Source organism: Echinops telfairi, unplaced genomic scaffold (genome assembly GCF_000313985.2).
Source record: "Echinops telfairi isolate 266 unplaced genomic scaffold, ASM31398v2 ScPeMD7_7469;HRSCAF=8507_1, whole genome shotgun sequence".
Taxonomy (NCBI): domain Eukaryota; kingdom Metazoa; phylum Chordata; class Mammalia; order Afrosoricida; family Tenrecidae; genus Echinops; species Echinops telfairi.
The window spans coordinates 77,933,748-77,939,970 of NW_022111373.1; the positions used below are offsets into that span (position 1 = coordinate 77,933,748).

At 43.4% G+C, this 6,223-nt stretch overlaps 1 pseudogene; it reads right to left on the reverse strand.

Moving 5' to 3' along the window:
* LOC101658461 overlaps window positions 1-4,228 on the reverse strand; it is an 84,705-nt pseudogene extending 80,477 nt beyond the window's left edge.
* Between the last annotated feature and the right edge of the window lie 1,995 nt (window positions 4,229-6,223).

Sequence of the window (6,223 nt, forward strand, 5' to 3'; positions counted from 1 at the left end):
CCAGCAATGATGGCGAGCATGGCACAGGCCGCAGCAGTATTTCTTTCTGTGAGTCAGAGCCACATAGCTAACAACAGCCACACGGGAGCGGCATGGAATGGCTTTCCCCTCTAAAGTTCTAGAATGGACTGTCTGTGGATACCTGGATTTCAGACTTCTAGTCTCCAGAACGGTGTGAGAATACATTGGAGTTGTTTACAACCAACAAGCTTGTGGTAATTTGTTATGACACCCCTAAGAAATGGATTCATGCAGAAAAGGAATTTATTGACCAGAGGTTGACTAGCTTACAAAATTGATGGAAATTTGGACAGGCACCGAATGAGACAGGCATGAGAGACACAGCCAAGGTCACGACCCAGAAGAGTGTAGTTTGGCCCTTAGATGGACTGGCCAGAGTTGATTCTGACTCAGAGAGACCCTGTAGAGGATAGAGTAGAAATGCTCCTTAAGATTACGTATTTATGGGAGAAGACCGCTTGTCTGTCGTCCAGAGAGCAGCTGGTGGGTTTGAGTCTAGGAGCTTGCAACTAGAAGCCCAGTGCCTCACCCACAAGCGCCACCAGTGTGTATGCCTTGAATGTATTGGAGTTGCCCCACAAGTCCTGACTATTCATCAATTCTTAATGAGGCTGATATTACCAGAACCAATCTTTAACTATTCCATATTTATCTGCATCACCGATTTCGATTCAATGCCCAGGGTAGTTGCCTCCACCCCACATGCTAGAGAGAGAGGCCAGGTTGCTGAGAGAACCATCTTGCCTGATTCTGCTTCTGAAGTGAGAGGCAAGCCTTGCCTCCAACATCTCTTCAGCGTGCAGATGCTGGGCAGGAACTCACCACAGGGTTTTCCCTATAGTCGAGAAACATGTCTTCCCCAAGAAGGCTAGAGAAGGATGTGCTACCAGCTCCAGAATGAGCCCAGAGACTGGTGGGTTTGCATTTTAAACTTTTCAGGTGGTTCGATTTCTCTGACCCGTATGCAAAGGGGACTTGATTTTGACCCTGCTGTCCAGGAGAAGTTACCATGAAGGCCTTCCAGCACTGGCAGACATCAACCGAATTGCTTTAATAGTCCTTGAAGCCGGGGAGGGGAAGCAAGGGCTGGGAAGTTACTTGTCTATAAAACACTGGTCCACACTTTACAAGCAGCCTGGGGGATTTCATTCTGTGGAGAAAATCAAAAGCGATTAGTTGTTTCTTTAAGCCCCTCACCAGACTCGGCATGTGTTTCACTGAAGATTTAAAGACAGAGCCCAGGGTGGGGTCTGTTTTGCCTCTCCACTCAGCAAGTATTTAGACTGAATCCACATCCAGCAAGTCAGCCAGCCCCCACCCCACCCCCACAGGACGACTCCTTCCACTCCTTTGGAAGGGTGCATTTCCAAGCTATCGTTCAAGGCCATTAACCCACGACCATCTCATGGGAAACAATGAGGATACAGGGGAAGCAAATTGCTCTGGGAACTTCAGACTCTGCCTCTATGGAGCAACATGATACTGACCCTTGCACCCAACTTTCTGGAACTTGGCATTGAAGTAGGAGGAGAGAGATACCCTTTCAAGGTTAATGTTAATCCAAGGGCAACAGATTTATAATACAAAATAGACTCTACTTGGACAAAACATGTTTTGGGTCCTAAAAAGAAAGGAGAAGGAAAAAAATGTAAACTCAAAAGCAGTCCCTATTTGAAACCCAAGGTTCCCATTTCTAGAAGAGGCCTGGGTTTGCTCTCCATTGCTAGAATCTGCCTGACATTGCAAGTGCCCCAGCGTCACTCACCTGAGACTAATGACACCTGTGGGGACACTTCTCCAACAGAGAGCGCTACATGGTGCTAGGATGGTTCTTGTCTCGTCAGCATGTTAAGTGATCCTGATTTTATAACAAAGATGAAAATTATAAGTGAAGTAAGTTTTAAGTGCATGAAAACAAGTACAGTGAACCCTCGTTTATCGCGGTTAATTGGTTCTAGACCCTACCGTGATAAATGAAATTCCGCGAAGTAGGATTCCTTATTTGTAAATCAAATATTTTCGTAGTTAGAGCATAGAGGACATGAAAAAACACCCTTTAGTCACCATTACACTCGTATTACCCAATTTATTAAACGAAAAAGGGGAAATACAGTAAAACATTTTGGACGTTACAATTATCATTTATTATTTATTATATTATTTATGGCATCAAGCGTGTACAGTATGAGCCAATCAGTGGCAGTAATGACAGAGCATGTGCTGTTACGCAAAAACCGCAATAGAGTGAAGCCGCGGAAGTCGAAGCACGAAGTGGCGAGGGTTCACTGCATATGTATAGATATGTATGCACGAGAAAGGCAGAGTACAGAGTACAATTATTAATCCAAATAAATTAGTCAGCATCCACTCCCTGCCAACGTGGACCCACCTCTGTCACCATCATCACCCACTACCAAGCCTCCCACTGTTTGCCCATCTACCTTTCCAGGAAGCCCCTGGGGCTGACTGAACAGAAATGGTTAGAGAAAATAACTGCATCTTGTCTTGGGCTGCCATGGTTCATGTTAATTTAGTGAGTAAATAGAAGAATACAAATGTTCTGTCTTATGGCAAGAGACTATGCCTAAATTTGTTACCCAATGTGCTGTAATAAAAGAGAGTGGTAGAAAAATCAACGCAGACCGTGTTTTGCAAAACTCATCCCCCCAGGTCCTCAAGGTCATGACAGACTCCTCAAGGCAAAGGAGCAGGGATTCTTGCCTCCGGTCTCAGCCTTCCCCCATTTGGAAACCAGGTGATAAATCAGTAGACAGGAAGGCAAGGGAGGGGAAGGATGCTGGAGTCTCACATTTAAAAATTTTATTGGATTGGCTTATTTTATTCGAAGAAATATTCTGAAGACTGTGGTTTATTGATCATAAAAATAAAAAGCATACATGTTTATAGATATTTTTAACCTGACATTACAGTAAGTATGTTCTCCAAATGACATGATGAATTCTATGGTGCTATTACTGGAACTTAGAATCTTGGTTTTACCTTCAAATTTGAGCATATTACCTTCACATGAAATGAAAATGATTAATAAAAGCACAAATTTGATTAGCTTAAATTTTAATAGACCACATCTGAGTTGCTGGAGTGTAAGTTCTTCTATTTTTCTCTTCAAAGAGATAATGATTTTTTTTCCATTTGCTATTTCTTTCTCCTCTTTGGTAACTGAAGTGACAATCCCAAATTACAGAACTTCAAACTATCCTTTATTTTTAACAATTAAGATTTACAAAACACTTTGCCAGATAAAACAACTGGACTTGGAATAACCAGGGTGCAGTTCTACAGTCTTAAGGGAAATGTGCAAAGTTTACCTATGGCTGAGATTGACACTGTTCCAAACTGAATAATGGCCTTTGTTTTTCTCAATCCAGTTCAGTTTTGAGATAGTATAACAGCATCTTCCTTTGAGGTAATACAAATGAGGTTCTTTGGGTAGTAATTGGATTACTTTTCCAAGGTGTTCAAATGATGGCCACAGTTGACTTTGTTTTGTAAGCCCTCAAAGTCAAATAGGAGCACAACATTGTGAACCACACATGACAATATCCATTCATGGGTGCTTTAGTAATACCCCCTTCACCTAACATTTTTACAACAGTAGCATCATATTTATTTTCTTGTGTATTTTAGATAAATCCCACATATCCCTGTAAGCACAAACTAGCTGCTCAATAAACTCTATTTCATCATTACATTTTTCTTTAATGTCACAAAGTAATTCAAAGTTCTCCACCTTTCCAGACTCGGTTGTACATATGATGCCTTCTGAAGAAGGACTTCGAAGTTTGACTTTTCTACATGTGTGTTCAGTGCCTTAGGACTGGGTGACGCTGCTCTTCTCAGTATGAGCTGTCACCTCCATGACCACATGCAATGATGCAGATTGCAGGAAGATCACGGGCTGGTGGGGGCAGAGTCGTGTGGATCCAAGGCTGATCGAAACGTGGCCGAACATGGGCAGCTCCCGGGGTTAGTGGCAGAGCCCCAGCAAGCAGGAAGGTAAAGGGGCAGAGATGGAGTCTTACTTTCTCGCTGATCTCTGGAGACTTATTATCCTCAGCCAGAGGTCAGCATGAGCCACAGCTGTCGGGAATACCTTGTTGTCAACTGAGGTGGAGCTTATCTCTGAGTCATGGTGGCTCCCAAACACACAGGAACGAGATGCTGCCTGAACGTAGACGCTCCTCATGATGGCAGATGAGACTATTATGCTTTATAGGGTTTTTGACTGGCTGATTTTTGGAAACAGATGACTGGCCCTTCCTACTTCTGTGTTAGTATGAAAGGTCTCCTAAAACCTATTAAGCAGCAAAGAAACATGAAAGGCTTTGCCTGCACTTGTGGTACTTTGGCCAGAAAGGAAGGCAAGAATTCTACCACTGACTATCTGCTCTCCTGTGACAGAAATACCTAGCTCCCCCTATCCATGGATCTTAGACTAGTTTTCATTTTAAATACTTCACCCTTTAAACACATAAGAATCTCATATAGTTTGGGATTTGAAGGGGAGAGTCACTGACTAAGTTAATGGTATGTTCTTTTTTCTTCTTCATTGTCTCTTCTCCTTCTTCTTTCTGTGCGTTCACTCGCTTTTGCTGTTGTTAGGTGCCCTTGAGTTGGTTCCCACTCATAACAACCACAGGACGAAGCCCTGCGCAGTCCTGTGCCATCCTTACCGCTCTTCTAAGGCGCGAGGCCTTCATTGTGGCCATGGGGACAGTCCATCTCTTTGAAGACATTCCTCCCTCTCACTGTCCCCCCACTTTACCAAGCACGATGTCCTTCTCCCGGGGTTTTCCTCCCCTGACAGCATCTCCAAAGTACTTCAGATGAAGTTTTACCATCCTTGCCTCTAAGGGGCACTCTGGCCCTACTTCTTCCAAGACGGATGGTTTCGTCATTTAAGCAGTCCGTGGTTCTTTCTGTATTCTTCTCCAACATCACAATTCGAATGCCTCAGGGCTTCTCCAGTCTTCCTCCCTCAATGTCCAACTTTTCACATGCAACTTTCATAGACATCGTTTGTATTTGTGCCAAAGTGTTGGCTGGGGACTTCAATCTGCCCATGTTGCATATTACATATTCTCAAAAACCTTCCTCCTGAAAAATACATAGAAATTCTGGGGGTGCAGGGAGGTGGAATACAATAAACAGTGAAGTCAGAGATATCTAGATAGGCTCAAAATAATAAAAATTTAAAAAACAGGAGTAAGTATGGGAATCGGGTGCTGAGGCTACGTTGCACTTAGATTTTAATAACCATGCAGCACACAAGATCGTATCAGATTGGGGAGTGTAACCCAGGTTCCTGTCAAAAGCTGGGCTCCTAGAGTCACAGCATAAACAACAGGGAGTTGGGGTGGGGGCGATGATGAACTGGAAAAGGGAGAGGAAAGATAAACATATGTTTGGAGGGATTTGGGTGATGAAAACGTTTTCTTGGAAATTCACAACCTTATGTTTGTAGTTCTGGGGACGTGGCATTTGAATTTATATCACCTGCTCGGCTGAAGGAAGCCTGGAGACAGAAATCAACTTAAAGGTTTTCCTTTAAGTGAGAAATGCCGTGGGCCATTCAGCTAGAACACACACAAATCCTCTTTGGAAAATGAAATAACCCCTAGGCTTTGGACAATTTGGACACACACACACACACACACACACACACACACACGAGTCAAATTAATGTTAGTGAAAGCAAGCGACACAAACTATGTTTGACATGGCCTCTGAGCCGCTCCCACTCTCGTACACATCCTCCCTCTGGTACCCCTGATGCTTGGGAAAGAAGCATTCATTATATGAGGATGAGTGAAAACATTGTCACAATATTATAGAAATCGCAATTAAACAACATTTTCAAAAATGTGAAGCTCATTTGTTTTTTACATAGCCTCCACCTAGGGTTATACCCTGCTAAAGGTTACCATCCCTTTACCCTTTCCTCAAAGAATTTTCACCCCTTGTCTGTCAGTTTGTCTTCCTGTCGTGGCTTGTGTGTTGCTGTGCTGCTGGAAGCTCTGTCACTGGCATATCAAATGTCAACAGGGTCACCCAAAGTGAACAGGTTTCAGTGGAGCTTCCAGACTAAGAGGAGACGACAAAGAAGGACTGAGTTCCTGCTTTGGAGGAAAGAGCTGCTTTAAACCTTATAGAGCTTCGAAACTAAAGAACGGAAGCAGAG